At 39.7% G+C, this 23,999-nt stretch overlaps 1 protein-coding gene and 1 pseudogene across 4 annotated transcripts in view; both read left to right on the plus strand.

The window, feature by feature from the left end:
• Lypd6b (LY6/PLAUR domain containing 6B) overlaps positions 1-23,999 on the plus strand; it is a 174,364-nt gene that overhangs the window by 87,768 nt on the left and 62,597 nt on the right. Inside the window, exon 1 of one of the 4 annotated variants that reach the window (XM_010620980.3) lies at positions 2,591-2,659. The exons of the other annotated variants lie outside the window; for them this stretch is intronic. The gene's annotated coding sequence lies outside the window, so the exon portion shown is untranslated. Of the gene's footprint in view, positions 1-2,590; positions 2,660-23,999 lie in introns of those variants that run through there. 4 annotated transcript variants of the gene reach the window in all.
• LOC109117928 lies at positions 56-686 on the plus strand (annotated as a pseudogene).

Raw genomic sequence — 23,999 nt, forward strand, 5'->3', positions numbered from 1 at the left:
CGGGGACCGCGCTGATGCTCAGGCGCGTGGTGGGGGAGACGGGGTGGTGGGCAGCATGTGCCCGCCCATGAGCTGCGCCCACGACGCTGTCCCCCAGGAGTGCGTGCCCACCGTCTTAGACCGCCACGCGGTCAGCGTCACTGTAGGGGGCAAGCAGTACCTCCTGGGACTATGACGCGGCCTGACAGGAAGACTGCGATCCTCTGAGGCCTTCATTCTCTCCAATGACTGATGTCTTTCTTCCTCATATGCTTCTCCGTGGTCAATCCAGCTTCATTTCAAAATGTGAAAGAAGAGGGGGTACTGGAACTTAAGGAATGTGCACCAAATGTACCCTTTTTATTAGTAGGAACTCAGATTGATCTCTGAGATGACCCCAAAACTTTAGCAAGACCGAATGATATGAAAGAAAAACCTATATGTGAGGAACAAGGACAGAGACTAGCAAAAGAGATAGGAACATGCTGCTATGTGCAATGTTCAGCTTTAACCCAGAATGGATCGAAGACTGTTTGGGGTGAGGCCGTCATAGCCATTTCAACTCCAAAGAAACATACAGTTAAAAAAGATCAAGCTGTATAAACTGTTGTTTGATTACGTGAAAAACAACTTCAGTGGCCAAGAAAACCATCAGTTTTTTCTCAGAAAGCATATGAAATGCTACAGCAATACCCAGCCCTCTTGTAAGGAAGCAGTTTCAAACTTGAAAGAAAACAAAAACCGTCCTCAGAATTCTGTAATGTTCATTAAGAATGTGCCTTAGAGGTCTAAGAAGCAGCAAACAGAATCTGAAGCCACAATCTATTATAAAGATTTTCTTTCGACTAGACAGTACAATCTCTCAGGATTTTCATAGTTTAAAAAGTTACAATCATATCATGTTGAAACTACATTAAAACAAAACAAAACAGTGCTGTAAATGTGACTCCTTGGCTTTAACCATATATATTTCTGCACAGCCCTTATGGAATCTGCACAAAGAAATACCTCTTCCCTTTGCTCCAGTTAATTGTTCTTGTATGTAAGTTGCTTTCTATTCCAGTATATCCAGTGGTGAAACAACAAGGCCAGCCACGTAGGCAAGGGTTGCTCCACAGGAGATGGGCCGTACCTGAAGACAGACTGCATGAGATCCAAAGCGAACAAACATTTATTATTACCTGTGCACAAGTTAAATGTAACCTAAATATTTCTATATTAAAGCTTAACATGCTTTCTTAAAGAATGCCAGAAGTGTAACAAGGTCATAACTACATTATCATCAACACTAAAAATGTACACATTTTAGTTAATGTGCTTTAAACTGTAACAAGGCTTCTGACAATTTGTAGATTTAGTTTGATGCTCCACAAATTGCATGAGATACATGCTAAATTACAAATTAAAATTTTAGGTCAGATTTTGCCATAATCATGGAGTAATTTTAACTCTCTGAACTAGCTGGTAAATCTTTAAAAAATTCCCACATTGTCTGTGTACATCAGATGAAATGAGAAGTGCGTATGCTGACCAAACCACGAGAACTATGACTTAATTTAAAGAGGCAAGATCTGCAATGTAAGCATGTTACATGGAATTTAAAACAAAGCAACTGCTTCTGTGATAAAACTCTCATCACCTTTCAGATACAGATATTACAACGATAGCAGAAGTTACAGAACCACAATTTATGTACACACTTAGAATGTAAGTTAAACAGAATACTGCTATCTTCCAAATACCTTATTCTTGCCAGTTGTATTACATTTCACAATATTCTATTAAACCAGAAGTAAATAATGTTGATTTAATTAATCCCAGGGCAGGATGTATTTGTCCCAAGGTGAAAGGCTCTGCTTAAAAAAAAAAAAAATTGGAAACAGATTTTTCATCTGTAAAGTTTATGTAGTATTGTAGGCATTTCTAATCATCATCTGAGGGAACAGGCCTTAGAACTGTGTTAGAGGTAAACATTTTTAATAACTGGTCCTGTTACCTCATTTACCTTCTTTGTTTGGTCTGCTGTGGATCTGCCATGTTCCAGACGCCATGCAACAGATAGTGTTGGACAAAGTGTGAACCATGTAATGCAGTTTAGAGACACATAATCTAATCCATAATTTCCACTAGCCTTCGTCATAGTTAACTTGCTATTGCCTAAATTATGATTTGTTTTTGGTAGGCTTCTCTTAATTTTTATGATTTGTGCTTACAGCTATATGTATTGCACAGACTGGGTAATGGAACACTAAACATTTGTACTTGAAAACGACAGCCTTAAATGCTTATATCAGTCACAAATCTAGGATGTAGTGTCTTGGTATGTGCGCTTTGTAGAGATTTTTAAAAATACAAGCATCATCTTCCCCATTGAACCCTTCACACTTGGTTTACTAGGCAATTAAAATTAAAATTTAGAATTTGTCCTGCCCTAAGAAATGGGCTAGAAATCTGGAAACACAAACTGGTGCCACCTGCTTCTTGACCAGGCCTCAGTTTCCGACCTTAATATGTGGAAGGTAGAAGAGACGAGCTCCAGTTTCTCTCCCATTTATCAGTTCTTAGTATCGTCTTTCTTGTTCACAGTAATCATTGGACACCACCTTCTCCAGATGGTAAAGATCATGTACACAGACTTTCAGAACTCTAAGCGGAGATGATTGCATCATTTGAACCTGAGGTGCCTTAGATGCTCTACTCATCTTGATGGGGTTTGGAGTTTCCCACTGCTTACTCAGAGCTTTTTAATTGCTTTAGTTATTTACTGTTTCTTTTTGCAAAATCCTTCCTGCCACTTAAACTAAAAACCAAAGATTTGTTTTTTATTCATAAGCAAATTGTAGAAAAATTGCCTTATTTTCAGAAACGTTTTTTCTTTGAAGGCTTGGGTTTAATAGAAATTGACATGAATCTCTGGAATGACTCTTTCAAACTAGCGAACTATTTAGGAAATAAAATACACTTCAAAAATACTTTATTGCCATGAATTTTGCTAGTGAATGCAAATATATTGCTTCTAATAAGGTCATGTATAAAAGAACTTTAAAGAGGGCAGGGGATTTAGCTCAGTGGTGCCACTGCCTGCCTTGTAAGTGCAAGGTCCCGAGTTCAATCCTCGGTACCCCCACCCCAAAAAAGAATAAAAGAACTTTAAAGAGATTTGTAGTTCATCTATTTTTGAATATAGTGAATTCTAAAGTTCTTAAAAATAACTTTAGGGCCTCCCTGAAATTTTATTTACTACCTTGCTAATTTGCTCCCTTATTTTAATTTCTGTAGGTACATTTTAGATTACCCATGTTGAAAACTATTTCCAGCAAGTAGAGCTTGAATTAATGGTATTTATCATGAATTATCTTAGTTACTTTAGAGGCTACTTCTACTTGAGTTCTAATTATTTTAAATACCAAATTAAATACTGGTTTGTTGGTTGTTGCTTGTAAAGTACACAAACAAACCAGTGTTTTGTGGATTGGAATCAGAATACTCATGGAGGTATGGGCGCACAGAAGATGGGCTTCCAACTCTAACGAGAAATCAGAGAAACAACTGCCAGAAGAATAGGTGCTACAGGATAAACATCTCGTTTGTCCTCCACGTGCTGTGCCTTCCGAGTCCATCCCTGATTTTTATGCTCATGTAGGATTCCGTTGTTCATCGTTTCCTGTGAAAATGTGGTTTTAGTTGCTCTACTTGTGACAGCACAGATTGTTTTCTTCTTTGTCTCTTTCTAAAGCAGGGCTTCGTGAAGTCTGTGCTTGGAGCTTCTCAGCTTCCAAGCATTCCAAAATGTAAAGCAAGCACGTACATGTATACTTTTTTTTCCCCCTGTCAGGTAGGTTCATGACTTTTATCAGATTCTTTCTCCGAAAGGTCTATCCTTTCAAAATTTTGAGAAACACATTTAAGGTGGTAGGAATTTCCGTCCTTATTTTGGAGGAATTTAAATAGAGAAGTGTTATAATCAGGTTAGAAATAATTTTGAAGGTCCATGCAAGAAGACTCCAAGATATTGAATACTCACTCAACTTTATATAGTCACCTCAGAATTATGACTGTTAGGCAAATCTTGGAAAATCCCTAATATTAACAATCCCAGGACATGTGAGGGGAAATCAACTCCAGGGACATCTCTGCAATAATAAACCATAGACATGCTATGGTTAAGAGCTAAAAGGGCCCTCAAAAGTCTCACGTGTTGGAAAGGCGATTGGATTATGAGGACACTGTACTCATCAGTGAGTTTGTTTATTGTTGTGTTCAGGAGCAGAATGTACTCTTTGGTGGTAAGGCCTGGTTGGAGGTGGATCACCCGGGATGTGACCTGGAAGGGTCCATTATTGTCCCTGGATCTTCCCTTCTTTTCTCTCCCTGAACTACCCTTTCTTTCCTCTCTCTTCCTTTCTGCTTCCTGGCTGCCGTAGCTTGAGTACTTTTACTCTGCCATGCCTCTGTACCATGCCATTTCTGCCTTGATCCTACTGACCACGAACTAAAGTCATGAGCTCAAATAAACCTCTCCTCCTTTAAGTTGTGGATGTCAGGTATTTTGTCACAGCGACAGGAAAGTGTCTAATACTGAAAGTGGAGCCTGGAATGGGGTAACTGCTGTGACTGTGCCTGACCATATGATTCAGAAGCCTTTGGAAGTGAGATGTGGGAGTAGTTTGGAAAAGTTTGAAGTTTCAGGTTAGGGAAGTCCTGGAATGTTCTGAGCAGTATTCATTGTGTCATAGTAGTCAGAGCTCAGAAGACCAGAATGTTGATAGGAATGCAGATAGTGAAGGCGAGGCACAGGAGGTTTCAGTTGGAAACAAAGATTCCATTAACAGACTAGAGGTCATGTGTGTTATGCCCTGGTGGAAAATTTGCCTTCATTCTCCCTGTGACCTTAGACTTTGTGGAAGATTGAGGTTAAGGGTGGTGGACTAGTTAATCTTGTGGAAGAAATTTCAAAGCAGCTCAGTGTTTAGGCTATATCGCATGTCTACTGCTGGCTGCTTTTAGCCACATCCTCAGTGAATATCAGGACCAAAAATCAGAGCTCAATAACTAGAAAAATTATGGTAATGTTTGCAAGAAAGGAAGCACCTGTAAAGTTGGAGCAAAGAAAAGCTTGATTCCTGAAAAGATTAGTGTAAAAATGAGCCATGTACTTTACCTTAGGACGATAGGAAAGGTGGCTTGAAAGCATTTCAGGAATAGCAAGAATCCACCTTTTGCAAGTTTGAGGGTGCTAAATTATACAACTTTCATTTAAGGAAAGAGCCCTCTTCTCAGCCTTCCAGGTCCTCAAAGGCCTCTGTGGCCATGATACAAAAGGGCTTAGCTACTGCTCAAATTGGTGGCATTTCTTGGGTCACTGTGTGATGCTGGTTTTTCAGGTACACCTGATGTAAGAGTTCAGGGCTCAGGGGGGCTTCTAACAAGATTTCAAAGGAAGGTCTGGAAAGCTAGAGAATGTGCTCCTCAGAGGGAAGTGGATAAAGCTATAAGAATAAAGCTGAAGGTGCTGTAGATACTCTAGGAAATTAGAGATGCAAGGAATGTGGATTGTCTGATGAGGAAAGCTACAATCAGAGAGTGGAGCCAGCCTTAGAGGGAGGTCATGTGGACAGCAATTGGCAAGTCATAGTGGTTAGGGGAACCCAGGTCCTTTGGAGCTCACATTTCAGCCATGGCTTGCCTATAAGTGATGAATTGATATGGAACTATAGGATTTAATGTTTGTGCTGCTTGATTTTGGTCTTGCTTTGCTGTGATTCTTTCTGTTCCCATATTTCTCCTTTTTGGAATGGGAATGTTTACCTGTGCCCTTGTGTGTTGGAAGTAGATTTCTTTTTTATTTTTACAAAGGCTCACAACTCAGAGTTTACTTTGAACGTGGAGTAGATTTTGGACTAGACTTTCAGCAATACTGGAACTGTTAAAAATTTGGTGACTCTTGGTGATGGATTAATGCAGTTTGCATAATGAAATGGACATGTCTTTTGGGAGATAGGAACAGAATGTTTTGGTTTAGATCTAAAACATTCACTAAAATCTCATGTGTTTGGAAGATGATTGTATCATGGGGATGTTGTACTTATCAGTAGATTCATTCATTGATAAATTCAGTAGCTGAATATGCTGTTAGAAGCTAGGGTCTGGTTGGAAATGAGTCATTGTGGGTGTGACCTGGAAGAGTCCATTGTTATTTCTGGCTCCTCTCCTCTTTCTTTCGCTGCTTCCTATCTGTGATAGGTTGAGTACTTTTAGTCTGCCATGCCTCTTTGCCATGGCATTTCGGCCTTGAGCCTGCTAACCATGTACTGAAATCATGAACCAAGATAAACCTCCCCTCCTTTAAGTTGTGGGTATCAGGTATTTTGTCTCCAATCATGGGAAAATGTCTAATACAAGTCATTAGAAACTTGGGGCTTGTTTGTTTGTTTGTTTGTTTGTTTGAGACAGGGTCCCACCATGTAGTTGAGACTGACCTGGAACTCACTATATAGCCCAGACTGGTCTTGAATTCAGTGATCCTCCTGCCTCAGCCTCCCGAGTGCTGGGATTATAGGCATGTGCTACCACGCCTGGCTAAACTTTGGGACTTGTAACCATGGATTTAGGAGAAATTCATATTACTGACCTGCTGGTACTAGGAACATTTTTAAAAACGCTGTAGGGCTTTTTCTAGACTATTTTTCACATTTCCCAGCAACACCATCAGGGCAAAAAACTGACGTTGCCCACATGGAAAGTTTAGAAACGACCCCATAGTACAGGTCTTATCCTATCAGTGGCATTGTTGAGTGAAGGTTGGTGAAGAGTTTGTCGCACTCTCTCTTGTGCAGGATATGCCCCTCCTGCTTCTCAAGGGATCACACAGAACATTAACTCAAATTCTCTTTAAGCTTTACTATGTTCAGAACTCCACCACTGTGCTTCCGGAAGGGTTTGGAATAGTTGTGTAGCCAAAATCTCTGTACATTCAAAACAAAACAAAAAACAAAGCAGAAAGTCTCTGGTGAAGCAATTTGAGAATAAGTTATTTTCAATCCAACTACCAAGTTACCTCTGGCTTGTGATAAAGAGAATAATCCAAGTCATTAACCCAAGAGAAGGTATCTCTGAAGGACAGGCTTTTCTTCTCCTGAAAAGCTTTGAGAAGAATTTAAATGAATTTTTGTCTGACAGGAATTTATAAACTGTGATTACTTGCAGTCAGAGCAAATTATCTGATGCTTTAGTGTGACTGCAAGAAGCTTGGGGATTGGGTAAGGCAGGCTTAGCTGATTACAAATTTATGCAAATATGTGAGCCTGTGTATGTGTGTGTGTGTGTGTGTGTGTGTGTGTGCGCGCGCGCGTGCACACAATGCATGCATATGGTTCAGAATGTGTATATATATGCAAATATGTGAGCCTGTGTATGTGTGTGTGTGTGTGTGTGTGTGTGCGCGCGCGCGTGCACACAATGCATGCATATGGTTCAGAATGTGTATATTTGCCAGAGATGGTGGTGGTCGTGTGGTCTGAGCTATGGACAGTTTCAGTTCTTCTTGTCTTCGGATATGTGGAGATGGCTGCGGGTGTAGATCTCTCTTGACCCATTTGCCTGTGTCATTTTAATGCAGAAGAAAAACAGGTCACTGTCTCTATGCAGGATTCCAGCACCTCCCTGGAGCGCTCTGCATTTTCCTTTCTGAACTGGGCAGCTGCATGTGAAAGTTGGCTTAACATGTCCAATCCTGAAAATTTCTTTTAAGAGCTTTTAGATGAATACTAGTTTAGTAATTCTAAATTGTGTTATATTTTTCTTCGGAAAAAGAAATGCAGTAAAATTTGGATATATTGGCGGCATTTAGAAGAGTCATAAAAGTGATTAAAGGAGTGACAAAAGGAGTGAAATGATGATCTTCACTCACGACAGATGTGGGAAGAGCAGAGGAGGAGGATGATACAGTGTTGAGGAAGAAAGATGCATTATCTCAAGGCTTATACCTTGTTTTGGGTCATGAACTATGTGAGAGTCTGGTGAAAGCTCTGGATTATCTCCAGGGAGAACATCCAGGCTTGCATATTGTTGGGCTTTCCCTTTCCTTTAGTCTTCAGACATGTGGGGTTGGCATTAAAATCTGGAATCACCAAACCTTTCAAGAGAAATTAGAAATATATATTTTACATAAGTTTTTCTATTAAAAAACCCAGAATTGACCCAATAAGATACTTCTCTGAGCTAAGTGCTGCCATAAGAAAGGATAAACTTGGGTCATTTGTAGGAAAACGGATGAATCTTTAGACCAAAATATTAAGTGAAACAAATCAGACACACAAGCTTAAATATCATGTCGTTTCTCTTATATGTGAAACCCAAAATGTAAATAAAGAGTGAAATAAAGGATAGGTAATAGGAAATAGGGAGATGGATCTTTTGCAAAAGGGAAGGTGACCAAGAGATGGAGGGAGAGGATGAAAAATGAATTAAGATGTGTTATGTACATATATCAGCTTCCCACAAGGAATGTTATCATTATATACTGTTAATATGTACTAATAAAAAATAAAAATTGAAAAAAAATATTGATGAAAGATGAATAAAATGGCTGACATGTATGAAAAAAGAGCTTGCCTGACCTGCCAATAATCCATGCTGATTATGGGAATATGTATGTTACCTATCTCCTACAGTCTACAGTCTTCTTGGGCAAACAGTATCTTCAAACCAGTTGTAAAAATAGAAATTATTATAAGCATGTGAAAGAGAAAGAGTTTGTGGGTGGACACCTAGTTGGAGCGGGGCATGGGAGGCCCTTTGAGAAAGGAATTTAAACTAAGAACTGAAGCAAACATAGAGCACTGACACAGGAAGGAGAAGGAGGAACTTTTCAGGTGTTCAGAGATAGGAATGCCTAGAGATCCAGAAGTAACTTGACTTGGTCTTAGCCAAAAGGTCAAGAAGCGATTCCAGAAGTAACTTGAAAAATTATGTGTCCATTTACTTCATTTTATAGGTAAAAATAAAGCCAAACCCCCAAAGCTAAGGTTTAGACAATCAGACTTCTAAGAAAATTTAATACATGATTTTAATATGCTGCTATTGAGCATAAATAATTCTGCACCTAGCTCAAGTCCTGCAGCACACACGCACACACACACACACACACACACACACACACACACACACACACGCACACACCCCTGCATAGTAAAGAAAGCCTGGTTTCTTTTTCAAATATTCAACTTACATTTTGAAAATAGCTTTTGAAGACAAGTCCTGTGGGAGGTGTAAAGAGGCTGCCTTGAGGAGTTTCTATTCTTTTTTTTTTAAATTGAGTTTATTGATACATTTTAGGTATACAATACAGTTACATTCATTATTGGGATCTTGTACCTCTACATGACAGGTCTTGGTTCTCATTTTTCCCTTGTCCCTGCCCTCCCTTCACCTGAGGAGTTTCTATTCTAAGAGGTTGGGAAGACTTCCACAACTTCTGTCTCCCCACACCCCACTCCCCACACATTACCCCCCCCAATTATGTGTGAACTTCATGAACTTTTCCTAGCGTCATTGTATTCTCAGAACTTGTCCTTGGGTCCATGCTTTGCCTATCTTTTTCTTCCTACAACCTCTGAAGGGCTTATGATAAGAGCCTTATAATCTTTGTCCTTAGTTCTTTTTCACAGAACACCCCCGCCGTGCCCCCTGCCACCACCACTGTGGTAACTGTTTCTTTTAGTATCGGCCTCTGCATTTCTAAATACTGTGGTTATACCACTCTTTCTGGTCTCATCAGATTTGGATGTTTCTGTGACTTTTTAGTATATGAAAAGGCTCTGGCTACTTTAATAGTAAAAACTCATATTACTATGATTCTGCAATTTTGTCACTGTTTACTCAGTGATACACTGTGACCACATACCCCTGTGACCATTGCTCCTGATATGTCCATGTTGTTGGACTAAGAAAGCCTGGCACATTCATGAAGCATGTCCTTGGACATGTCTGGATGGGTCACAGAGGCATGGCCTTGAATACCATATATGTTCCTTAACCTGTTCCTCTCTGGCATTATTCCCCTGCTCTATTTCCTGGCTATCATAAACTAGCAGCTTTGCTTCATCATCCCCTTCCGTCATGATGTTTTTGCCTTGGAACCAGCTGATCATGGACTTAAACTGAGCAAATCAAATGTCTCTTCCTTTAGATTATGTGTGTTGGGTATTCTGTCTCAGCAATGAGAAAGCTAACTAATATACCTCTCTCATGTATTTTCTTATTTTACCTGGAAATTACTATTGATTGAGCATATATATAAATAATTGCTATAAGCTGTCTCCTGCTTTAATGTGGACTGCTTAATGCTTTCTGTAGAACTCTTACACAGTATTCTTTTTATGATTTTTCACTGGGAATCCAGTGTTTCCTAAATCCTCTATTAGCCTCTTTCTTTGCTTACACTTTTGTTGTATTTATGTATATCCTTTGATTTTTTGTGCATCTTTTAATAGAACCAAATTTTTTGAGCCCTGGCATGTCTAAGAATATCTTTAATTCTGTATAAGAGTATTATTTCTCATGTGTGAGGGTAGAATAAAAGTTGAAATAGTTTTCCTTCAACATGGTGCAGGCATTTCCCACGCTTTTCAATATTTTTGGCTGTGGAAAAGTCTGTTGTCATTTGGGTTCCTGATATTTTTCCTCCTCCCTTGAGAGCTTGTTTGGATGTCCTAGGGGGGAGCACAGCTACTTATGATAAGAGCCTTGACCTAGATAACCTTGACCTAGGAACGGTCTGCCTCTATCAGAGTGGATGTCCTCTTTGACCAAGTATGCAGCTTTGGGAGGGATGCACATGGGGTGATGAGGACAGGGACGCCTGCCTAGACAGCCAGATCAGCAAATCAACCCTGGCGATCTGTAGGGTAACATATCACAGCCAAGTCGCCCTCACATCTACTGTTGGATATTTTTAGAATCATTTTTTAGTGGGTCTCAGATTTCATAATGATGAGCATTTTCCCCCCCATTTATTTTGCTTGTACTACTTCTGTGAGCTTTTTCTGCCTAGAGACTCAGGTACTTTAATTCTGGAAATTTAAAGAAAAATTAGCTAGCTGATTATTCCTTTCCTTATATTTTTATTCTCTTCAGTTGTTTCTAAAACTCCTATTGTTTAACTTCTGTGCTGATCCACTTATTTCTTTTCACAAATTGTTCTACTTCCTGGAGCATTTCTTTGACTTAATTTTCCATCCCTTCTATTGATTTACACAAAAAAAAATTTCGGTAGACTTCTTTTTTACTTCTGAGAATCTTTCTTGATTCTCATTGGTCCTTCATACAAGTACTGTATTATGAAATGAGAACTGGATGGAATTTTCATCTTTCTGAAATGAAAATGCAGGTGAGATGTTGAGTATAAACTGGTGTTTCTGTGGGCACATTAGTTTTTCCAGAGAATTGTCCAATCTCCTTGGTGGAAGGAGGTGGGTTGGAGCATGAAGGGAAAAGGGGAGGAGGTATGTGTTCCACAGCTGGATGCTGCTGGGATGGGGGTTTGCTGTGCACACTGTCACTTAATCCTCCAGTTTCATCCCATTGCTCTGCTGTGTCTCAGGCTCTTGAGACCAAAGGACCCTTTTGTTAAACTTTTTTCCAAAAGAGAAAGTCCTAGTGTACTGTGAGTTCAGCTACTTTGCTATGTAGGACTAGAGGTCTAAATAGTTCCATCTACTTTTAAACAGTCACACCGTTTTAACCTAAGATTCACCTTGTCTTCTTATTGCCTGTTGTGTTTAGGTGCTGCACTCCTCAGACAGTCTGTAGCATGAGTTAGTTTGCTTCTTGTTGGTATGCTAAACTGTGCTGTTCTCAGAACATAGAATATTATGAGCTACTTTAGGTACCATTTATTCTGTTTTCCAAAATTCCTCTCATGCAGTTATTTTTTTTGTGTGCTCATAATGTTAACAAAGAAAAAAATTAATAGTATTTAACAATGATATTTGATTAGGGAGGGAAGGATAAAAGTGTGTATTACTGGTCTTTTTTTTTTTTTAACCCCATTCCCTGTTTATTATTCTGCAACTGTGTTAGCTTTCTATTACTGTGACAAAATACCTGAGAGAATCAACTAAAGGGAAGAAAAGTCTCACTCCATGGCCTCTTTCTTTCCTGGCCTTTGGACCTGTGGTAGGAAAGGTATCACAACATAGGGGGAAACACATGGCAGAGGACAGCATTCATCTCCTGGCAGCAGGGAAGCAAAGAGAAATAGAAAGCAGCCAGCATCCCAGTATCCCCTTCAACAGCACATGGCCAGTGACCTGGATTCCTTTCACTAGGACCTACCTCCTAAAGGTTCCATCATCTCCCAGTTGGAGACCATGCCTTTAACACATATGTCTCTGGGGATCATTCAAGGTCAAAACTGTAACAGGACCTTAATTCATCTTTTTATATTTATTTATGTATTTATTTATTTATTTGGTTCTGGAGACCAAACTCAGGACCTTGTACTTGCAAAGCAGGTGGTGGAACCACTGAGCTAAATTCCCAGCCCCCTTAATTCATCTATTTTTATTTTATTATCATTTCATAGTTCGTCTACACTCACTCCTTCTTCATGTTCTACAAACATGTTTCCATCTAAAACAAAAAACGTGTTTCTATTCTAAAACAAAAATGGCAAAGCAGCAGCATGATTTTCTTATGAATGGAGAAATGTTTTATTGTTATCTGTAATTTTTTGTAAGAAGCAGTTTTAAACTCTCCAGATGGTTCTGATACATGTCCTGGCATGGGTTCTGTGATGCCATGCTAAGTTATCCTCTGAAGATGAAGATGTGACCATATTATACCTCTGTTCCAAAGTCTTCGGTGGTTCCCATCTCCTACAGGCTCAGCTTCCTGAGCATGGCATTGCAGATCCTGGCCTGCCTTTCCAGTCTTGCCTTCTATCGCTGGCCATTCCAGTTGTAGTGCTGGGAAACTCTGCTCTTCATCAAACCTGGAATATGCTGGCTAATTTCACTCAACTCCCTTTTGCATATGCCATTACTTCTGTATTTGCTTCTCTCTCCAACTCTCCAACATTTGCTTATTGAAATATTGTTTACCCTTCAAGAACTGTCAAGATCTACTTTTGTCATACTTCTCGGTTTTGAAAGCTTTTCCTTGTTTCTCACTTATTTTTTCTTTCTTTTTATTGAATTAGTTGGTACAATCTAGGTATACAATACAGTTACATTCATCATTGCGATTCTGTACCTTTACATAATAGGTCTTGATTCTCATTTTTTCCCCTTGTCCCTGCCCTCCCTTCACCCCCTCCTCCCCTCCCCATTTACAAACACTTTATTTCCATTTTTGCAGTTTCTCATATTTTTTTCCTCTCTCTTATTACCTTTCCCCCACCCTTCCCACTTTCCTTGCACCTTTAGCCTTTTACTTCCGATTTCACATTATTAATTATCTCATTAGGATCCTGTGTACTATTATAGTTTTTCACACCAGAGAAACTATTCAGTATTTCAGTTAAATCTCTGTATGAACATTAAAAATAGGGAATCCTAAAATAAAACTAAAAAGGAAAGTAAAAGAGAAAAGGCAATGATGTAAGATTAAAATAATCCTTAATTTTTGAGATGAAAATGGTCCCTGAACATATTTAAATGGCTTCTTGCTCTTGTAGTCTTATCTTATTATTTTTTTCATTATTTAGAGAATACTTTTTAGTTTCTGTAATCAAACCCACGTAGATATGACCTTACATATTTAGTACAATGTGTTACCCCTGTACACATGGAACAAAAAAATAAATAAAAATAAATTAATATTTCTAGACCAATATAGCTGTCCATTTCTGTACAATGCCAACTCAACACAGTAAACTGGGATAACTTTTTCCAAAGTTGACAGCACTGTCAAAGTTTCCCAAAATTCAGTTTATAAATATATGTATATATATTTATGTTTATATAAAAAGACTAGTAATAGCAGTATGTTATGCATCGATAACAGCAACAGCTTTTCCACGTTCTGCAGTCATCTGAACAAAATTACAGACATTCAGCACATTCCATTAAAAAAACAAAACAAACAAAAAAAAAAAACAAAGAAAAGAATAATATCCAGAAAACAGCAAAATTCTGTTGCTGTCATGGTAACTGGCACCATTTTTTTTTTTATTAGCATCTTAATCATCATCTGGAAAGAGAACATTCTAGAGTAACATCATTAACTATGGCTCTGATAAGGCATGGTCACTACTATGTATCATAAAGCAGGTACGAGATATTTTACATTCACAGAGGTATGATACAGTACCATCCTACATCAATAATATTAGAATCAGTTTTGGTTTGAAATTTACTTTGTCTGCAAATAAGATTGCTACCCCTGTTTTTTCTGGGCTCCTGTCACATGGAGAATTGTTTTCTATCCTTTCACTTTCAGTCTGTGGGCTTCTTTTTGCCCTAGGTGTGTTTCTTGTATACAACATATTGTTGGATTTTGCTTCTTATTCCATTTTGCCAGTCTGTTTCTCTTGATTGGTGAGTTGAGGCCATTGACATTGATGATTATAACTGATATGTACTGACTTATTATGGACATGTTATTGGCCTTTTGCTGACTCTTTTTACTTTTTCACCTTCTCCTTTTAGTTTCTTGCCTTGCCTTTTTGATTTGCTCCGTTGGGCCTCATGGTGTTGTTGCCTTCATTGTCTTTTTCTAGGATCTTGTTTAGAATTGCTTTTAGTGCTGGATTGGCATTCATGTAGTTTCTCAGGTGTTCTTTGTCGTGGAAGTATCTTATTTCCCCATCCATTTTGAAAGAGAGTTTTGCAGGATACATCAGTCTAGGTTGGAGGTTGTTCTCTTTTAGTACTTGAAATATCTCATTCCAGGCTCTCCTTGCCCCAAGGGTTTGTGTTGAAAAGTCTGCTGTGATTCTGATGGGCTTTCCTTTGCATGTGATTTGTTTCTTTTCTCTTACTGCTTGTAGTATTTTGTTCTTCTCTTGGGTTTCTGGGATCTTGATTATCATATGTCTAGGTGTAGATTTTTTTTGATCATGACTAGATGGAGTTCTATATGCCTCACTTACCTGTATGTCTAATTCTTCCCTTCTGTTTGGGAAGTTTTCTGTCATTCTGCGAAGAGCTTTTTTAAGTCATTTGTATTTTCTCCTGCTACTTCATGTATTTCTATCAGTCTTATGTTATTCTTCTTTGCATCATCTAGGAGTTGTTGGATTGATTTCTCATGATACCTTACTGTATTTAAGAGACCTCTCTTTTCATGGTCACTGACTGCAATCTTATCTTCTATATCTGAGAGTCTTATCTTTGCATTCTTTTATTCTGTTGCATACACTTTCAATGGAGTGTTTAATCTCCTGGATATCTGTTTGAATCTGTTTGATGGATTCCATTTCTTTCCTATGTTGGGCATTTATTGTTTCCATTTCTTTCTTATGCTGGGCCTTCATGGCTTCTATCGTGGTGCTGAGCTCATCTATTTTTTTGTCAGTTTCTGCTCTAGAGTCTGGAATCACGACTTCCATTTTGCTCACTATCTTTATGGTTATCTGGGAAATTAGTTCTGTTTTGAATTTTTCTAGAGCCTGATTGATCTGTTTTGTTACTTCCTGTGCTTTGAGTTCAGAGTGTCCCAGTGGTTCACTATCGGCCTTTTCATCCTCATTTGTCCTACAGTTTGCCATTGGTGAACTGGAAGTCTGTCTTTGTGTCTTGCTTAAGTGTTTTCTCAGTTTTATTTTTGTTGTCATACTGTCCTTGGTTTAATCTCTGGGTTATCACCCAAATCTTCCTGATACAGTTGCGCCCTAGCTTCTGTGTCTCTAACGACCCACAGACATTCTCATCTTCATAATATCAGAGAAAACAGCTCATCAAATAAACCACAATCCTTTATCCCAACTGATACAATCAGCATCACATTAAGATCAAGCACAACTTGGAAACTGACCCTCTGTGGTAATCACTAGTCTGTCACCCTTAAACCATTTGAATTAAATTGAAATCAAGAAGCAGTCCAGAACATGTCTGCAGTGAACAAACTTTTCAATATAGTGTATTTACCATTTAATGGCTCAGACAGAGTGAGGAAGCAAGACCCCTGATCTCAGTTAGCTGATGGCTGAACCCCATGACACAGACTGACCTCTGGCTGCAAGGCCCAGATTGAGTTCCCCAACCTTCTGAATGGTTGAACTCCACACGGTTCTACTACAGGTTTCCCACGCCCTTTCTTTAAAGATGTTCAAAGTTGGGAACTCAGAAAAATACCCTTGATGACCACCTCTGCCTCTGCAGAGTGGGCCCAAAGACTGGCACAATCAGGAGGTCTGAGAGTACGTGGGGGTGGGGGGGAGTGTGTGTGTAAGGGGAGTTATGGGGGTTCAGGGGCACCCACGCGACTACCTTCCTGGCCTGGGAGCAATGGCGGCTGGGGCGGGAGAAAGTGTGGCTCTCCTTCCCGTGGTGGATTGGGGCCCAGGCTACCTCCGGGCACTGGAGCGATGGCAGCTGGCTGTTTCTCACTTAACTTATTAACATTTCTTTCATGATACTTACAGTACTATAATGTGTCATTATTATTTACTCTTGTGCTTATCTCACCCTCCCTTGTTCCCAAAAGTTAAGCTGCTTGAAGGCAAGGACTGTTTTACTCTCTTACTGCATGTATCTTTATTGATTTGATATTTATGGGGCATATGTCCTGTGCAAAGCACTGAGGAAGAAGTGGGCAAAGAAAGCAGAGTTATATCCATACCATCAAGGGCACATGCCTAGTGCTCTCAGAGAACTAAATTCTCTGTTGCAGGGGACAACAAGAATCTCTTACTTGTCCAGCATGCTTTTTTTTAAAAGAGTCCAATGAGACCGATAAAGTAGCCAGAGGAGGACTTATAGATGAGTTCTCTTTTGAATTGGGCATTCCTGTTTAAGCTATTAGCAAGGAGGCACAGGTTGAGATAGGAGTTTCTGAAATTAATGACTAGATCCCAGGTAGACCTCAGATTTGGGGGTTCAGAGGGTCCATTTTAAAGCAATCAATAATCGACTTTGGCCAGAGGCTGGTGCAAATGGGCAGGGATAGTGGAACATGAGCTTGGGAAAGGAGTTCTGGACCCAGTCCAATGGACCAGAATGCTAGGTCATGTGGAGATCAGGCTTTATCTGAATGGGTGATACTGCAAGCTTGTGCCATGTGATTATGTGACATGGCCAGGCTCTGTTTAAACGCAGTACTAAATGTGGTGTGGTTATCAAAGGAAGCTGGGAGAGCAGTTAGGAGGAAATCATGACCAAGTCCAAGACAGATGACCCAAAGTTGGGTCAGGGTGATAGTGGAAGCAAGCCTAAAAAAGAAGGGCAGGCATGAGCAGTTTTATAGGGCAGAGTTTATCAAATTGTACTTCACTGTTGTGGATCACGGAACTACCTGGAATTAGCGGAAGAGAGGGCCACCTCTTGAGAATGACTCAAGGAGTTCAGCCTGGGTCTTGACTAGGAAGATGATAACTCCATTAATATAAAGAAGAACACTGGAAAGAGGAGGAAGTTTTGGATAAAGATGATGTGTTCTGGTTTTGGATACAGTAGTGAATAGAACAGCATCCTTCCAAAAAGTATATCTAAGTCCTCATCCAGCACCTTTGCAGATGCATTTTAGGTAAGGTACTCAGAATGAGCTCGTCCTACATTTAATGTGGATCCTAGATTGACTGGTGATGTCCCTATAAGGGAAAGGAGGGAATTCATCAAAAAGCCCAGGGGAAGGTTGACTGAAGGGGAGGCAGAAGTTGGAGTTCTGGAGCCGCAAACCAAAGATGGCAATGACTGCTGGTACCAATAGAAACCAGGAGAGAAGTAGGGAAGGGACAGATCCTCCCTCAGACTGCAGGAGGAAACCACCTCAATTTTATGCTTTTTGGTTTAGAGCTGGAAAGAATAAAGTTCTATAGTTTTAAGTGACCAATTTTTTGAGAATTTGTTAAAATATCACTGGGAAACTAGTTCAGTTATGTTCAGATTTAAAAACAGGCCAAGAATTTGCCAGTTAGCTCTAGTTTGAACTATGACTTTATACCATCCCCCAAGAAGATTCATTGTGCAGATTCTGCACAGAGAGTGGAATGGTGGTGGCCAGGAAGGGGAGTCATGGACGATGAGGCAGATAGTAGATTTGCTCCTTTACAGGGAGAACTATTTCAAAAGCCAGGAGCAACCAGGTGTTAAGCATTTGCTGAATTTCTGATTTGTGAACAACACCATGTTGGGCCCTGAAAAGAATCCAAGATTAAATTAGAGGAGAGATAAATAGGCAGTAAGGAGAAGTTCAAAATACTTCCCCAAGCTACCTATTCCATTATTTCAAAAATATTTTAATATATATGCTAATTTGTTTCATTTATACTACTAGTTTATCTTCGCTCCTTTGAAAGAAAGCTTTGCGTTATCCATTTCCTTTTTATAAAAATCATTTTGATCTATGTTTTGTACTCTGAGCAACTACTTTGAAGATACTGATACACAGTATATTGATTCCTGTTATTTTCTTTTTATTTTGTTATGAAATTTTGTTTTAGTTTTTTCATAAAACAAAACAAAACAAAAATACAGGGCCATCATTCCAGAGCAAGTCCCTGGGCTCTTGCGTGCTTGCGATCCAACACTTAAAACAAAACCATTTAACTAAACTTATTAGTAATTATTGGTAAGAGATGTAAAGAATAGTGAACTGGATAAGGAAGATTAATTGCTTTTTAAATTATTGAGATACTTGAAATTAAAAAAAACGTCGAGTTTGAGATTCTGTGACACTGTCCCTCAGCAGGACCTGTCCCTTGACCCTTTAAAGTCAGTTCCCCTTGGCTTGAGGCATGACACTTGCTGATTGAACAGCAGAGTCCTGTAATTTGTAGGCTGAGAAATCATCCTTCCCTTTCGTACTTCCTCTGTAGGAAAATGCTTTGCAGCCAGAAGAATCCACAGGGGGTGGAAGCGCAATCACCCTGCGGTAATGGGAACTGAATAAATTCAAGGACTGTCTTATTTGAATGGTTTGACAAGTTCCCTGTTAACTGGCTAATTGCATCAATCTGTGCTCCTTTTTCTTCCACTGCTGAAACTTGGCATGTGTGAGCTCATAAGGCTTCCAGAGCTGCAATGTGCCCTGGAAAAGAGCTCCCAGCCCATCTCCAAAGCCTGGAGAGGACCAAGGGGCCTTGTTTGCTGACTCCAGAAATGCTTCACAGCATTATTCCTAAAACAAAGAGGATTTCACATTCATTTCTGCATACTTCTGGGCAAAGCTGTGGCTTGCTGGTTGTGTTCTTTGTCAGGAGGCTGGGGAGGCAATCTAAGATCGAGTTAAAGAGCCTGATGAATTTAGGACATTGGGGACAGGCTGAATGAGTTGTCCATCTACCACTGGCCCTGTGGCTTTCTCCAGCCATCTGTCCTGTTACAGTCCCTTCAGAATACAGTACGATCCCCTTTGAGCCATAGGATTAGAAGTCAGACTTCATGCCCAGCTTGCTGTAGGGCAAGCATTGTCCATGGAGAATGTAGAAATTACATTACGGTGTTTGTGACTGCTAGTACTAACAAAAGACACCAGTCAGGTCTCCATATAAATTTTTCCAATGAAAGGAAAAGTAATTACTTGTGAATCAAATCTTGGGGCAACTGGAAGTCCTTTTATTCCTGCTAATCTCTTGCTCTGGACTTAATTTCTGTAATGTGCAAGACACTTTGTCCCCAAATGCTCCCCTTTTTTTTGAAGGAAGAAAAGAAACTGAGGTTGGTTAAGGCATCTGAGCCAGCCCTGAGTATTGAAGCAAGAGAAATGAGGACACAGTTTCTGGTAACTTCATCCTGATGTTGTTTGCAGGACAACATCTAGTTCCTATGCAGAATTTGGTGGAGGCAGAGAATAATATGGAAGTCAGAAGGCTTGGGGCAGGCAATGAGTGGTCCCCTACATGACGAGGGTAGGGGGCTTCTGAGTATAAATGAGGTGTTCCTGTGTGTCATTTCTTTAGATTTAGAGGTTACCCTAATTGGGGATAAGGAAATGAATGATGGTGAAGTCCTTGTGAAGGGAAGGAGACAGAGTATCTGTGAGTCCCTTCAAGATTTTTCCCTGGCAATCAGAGGAGAAAGATAAAGGGTAGTAATATTAGTTTGCTCAGGTGACCATAATAAAGTACCACAGACAAGGGCATTTATATAACAAAAACTTACTGTCTCAAACTTATGGAAGTGGGAAGTTCACAGTCTCGGTGTTGGCAGGCTTAGCTCCTTAAGGCCTCTCTCCTTGGCCTGTGGATGGCTGTGGGCTGTGTCTCCCTGTGTCTTCACATGGTCTTCCATCTGTGTGTGTCTGTGTTCTTACTTCCTCTCATAATATCACATGGTTTAGAGTCCCCTGGAATGACCTTAAAATAACCTAATGGCTTCTTTAAAGAATTTATCTCCAAATAGAGTCACATTTAGTGGTACTCGGGATTAGTGTACACACACATACACACACACACACATATTTAGTCTTGGTTGTTTTCTTTTTCTTTTTTTTTGAGACAGGGTCTCACTACGTAGTTGAGACTGACCTGGAACTCACTATATAGCTCAGGGTGGTCTCGAACTCACAGTGATCCTCCTGTCTCAGCCTCCCGAGTGCTGGGATTACAGGTGTGTGCCACCATGTCTGGCTTGGTTTTGTTTTCTGAGGGAGGCTGGGGAAACAATCCCACCCATAACAGAAGGGAATTAATATTCTACCGATCCAAGTTCAGTATTAACTTGAGAAACCCTGACTGCCTTTTGGGGCTTCTTTGAGCATGGATTCAGGCTGTTGGGACTTTCTTTGTGAGTTGGGTGAGAGGGCTTGTGCATGAAAGAGGACTGGATAAACTAAATGGTAACTAGCAGAATTGAAATGATCATCACATTTAGAACATTTGTACTCAGGTTGTGGTCCATCTCCTTCCAGAATATATATTACTGATGACCTGAGAAGGAGGATGAAGAGTTGAGTGCCTTCTAGTTCTGGGGCTCCTGATTAGGCTAATTTGAGATCTTTTGTATTAGCATTCTATCAGACATCGACCTTTACAACCCATCAAAATGTTTTTTGCTTAGAGGCAATGGATTATCTACCTACCTTTTGAAAAGAATAATAGTAAGAGTGTTTATTTTGTGTTTTAGAAAAATCAAACTCTTGCTCTAGAAATCAGTCTTTCAAAACATGAAAGATGTATCAGGGCTTAATTCTGTATAATTTTCTAAAACAGCTTTTGTTGTTTAAATGACATGTTCCCAGGTAACTGAGCACAAAAGCAGTGAATGAACTTCAGCTCAGCCAAGTGGTAACAATCTAGGACGACAGCAGATCCTCCCAGCTGAGACGTTTTTGCTGAACAAAGTGGTCTGAATCCTTTATGGCTCCTGATTTTGCTTGCAATTCCCTCAGCAGTGTGCAGAAAGGGTTGTTTTTGTTGACTTCCTGCGGACGTACTTTGATGACTCCCACTGGGCCCCTTTTGTGAATTCAGGTGTGCGTGGCCTCCCCCGCCACACCATCTGCTCTTCTCTACAAGAAGAAGGTGAAAACCAGAGTAGAGTGGTGCTTCCCTTTTCCCTTCAACTCAGAAATTTTCTTAGTGGAGAGATGTGTGCATCTGAGGACCCATGTGGCTACACAAAATGCTGGCTGCCTTATTTATATGCACTAGAAACAAAAGTGTTTGGGAAGCAGGTTTGGGGAGGATGTGTCTTCTTGTTTGATTATGTCAGTGTGTTTTATCGATAGGGATAGAAACCAGTTAGTTCTTCACGGTACTGCAGTTTCTGACTTCTTGACATCAGCTGTTTTGATAGAAGCTCATTATCACTGGGTTGGAGGTCAAGAATGACACATTTTAAGCTCTGGGCAACATGATATCAAGAGTTACAGTGTAAGCTGGCCACGCCGTGGGTAGTCTAATTTCACTGTGCTTTAAATATGAAGAATGTTAATTATGGTTGTGTGTGTAGGGTTTGAACAAATCCTTAGGGAAGAGAAACAATTTAATGAATTTTTGTTTCCTTGCTGCTGCTGCTTCGGATTCTGAAAGTAGGATTTGTATAATTAATTGGTTCCTTGTGGAGTAGCTCTTCTTCCTCTACACTCACTGTCTTAGGATGCAGTTAATATGTTTTAAAAAATCCAGACTTTTCGCATTGTGAATCCTCAATAATTACCTGGTGAATTCATTATAGCAAATGGATTCCAAGACAAACAAAATGCAGTCTACACTTGGTGAAATATTATTCAGGCATTAAAAGGAAGGAGATTCTGATGGGTTGCCATAACATGGGTCAACCTTGAAAACACTGTACTCAGTGATATAAGCCAGATGCAAAGAGGACAACTGTTTCTTTTATTCTCCTCATTAATTTATTGGTACATTTTAGGTATACAGTATAGTTACATTCATCACTGAGATCTTGTTCTAAAACTTGTGTCAGATCTTGGTTCCCATTTTTTCCCCATACCCTGCCCTCCCTTAACCCCCTCCACCATCCCCTATTTAGAAAGACTTTGTTTCCATTTTTTTCCTCTTCTCATATATTTTCTTGTCCCTTATTTCTTTTACCCTACCATTCTCACTTTACCTACACCCTTAGCCCTTTTCTTCCTATTTCACATTATCAGTAATACAATTTGGATCTTATTTACACTCTTAGTTTTTCATATTCAGTATTTACACATGTGTGTCTTAATTTATTTCACTTAAGAGTATGTCCTCAATATGCATCCATTTTCCTATGAATGTCTCTAGTTTCTCATTCTTTATGGCCGAGTAGTATTCCATTTTATAGAGAAAACCCATTTTCTTTATCCAGTCTCCAACTGATGGGCAACTGAGCTGTTTCCAAGTTTTAGCTATTACAAACTGTGCCGCTATAAACGTGGGTGTACATATATCACTGCGGTATGATTCTTTTAATTCTTTTGGAAAGATACCTAGCAGAGGGATGGCTGGGTCAAATGGAACCTCCAGTCCAAGCTCTTTGAGGTATCTCCATATTGATTTCCATAGTGGTTGCACCAGTCTGCACTCCCACCAACAATGGAGAAGGGTTCCTTTCTCCCCACAACCCCACCAACATTTGTTATTGGTTGATTTCTTTGTGGGGTGAGGTGGAACCTCAGTGTTGTTTGCATCTGCATCTCCTGAATGACCAGTGAAGTGGAGCATTTTTTCATATATTTATTTGCTGCTTTTACTTCTTTGTCTGAGAAATGTCTGTTCATTTCAGATGCCCATTTTTGAATCTGGTCTTTATATCTGGGGGGCTTGATTTTTTTTGAGTTCTTTATATATTCCAAATAATAGTCCTTTGTCTGAGGAGCAGCTGGTAAAAATTTTTTCCCATATTGTAGGTTGTCTCTTAGTTCTGTTGATGGTTTCTTTTGTAGTGCAGAAGCTTTTTAATAAGATGAGATCCCAGTTGTTGATTCTTTGTGCTAGTTCCTGTGCTCCTGAGGATTTGTTCATAAAGTCTTTTCCTATGCCAATGTCTTCCAGAGTTCTGCCTAACGTATCTTCCAGCAAGTTTAGAGTTTCTGTTTTAATATTTAGATCTTTAATCCACTTGAATTTTAGTTTAGTGTGTAGTAAAAGATAGAGGTCTAGTTTTAATCTTTGGCAGGTTGAAATCTAGTTTTTCCAACACCATTTATTAAAGAGGCTATCTTTCCTCCAGTGAGGATGGTTGGCTCCTTTGTCAAAGATGGGGGAGCTGAGTACATCTGGAATTGTTTCTGTATCTTCCAATCTATTCCGCTGATCCTCTGGTCTTGTTCTTTGCCAGTACCATGCTGTTTTTATCACAGTGGCTTTGTAGTACAGTTTCAAGTTGGGGATTGTGATACCCCCTGCTATGTCTCTTTGCCTCGAATGGGTTTTGCTACTCTGGGTCTCTTCTGGTTCCAAATGAATTTTTTGATCATTT

The sequence above is a fragment of the Fukomys damarensis genome, unplaced genomic scaffold, assembly GCF_012274545.1.
Source record: "Fukomys damarensis isolate Sample0158 unplaced genomic scaffold, DMR_v1.0_HiC HiC_scaffold_29, whole genome shotgun sequence".
Classification (NCBI taxonomy): Eukaryota; Metazoa; Chordata; class Mammalia; order Rodentia; family Bathyergidae; genus Fukomys; species Fukomys damarensis.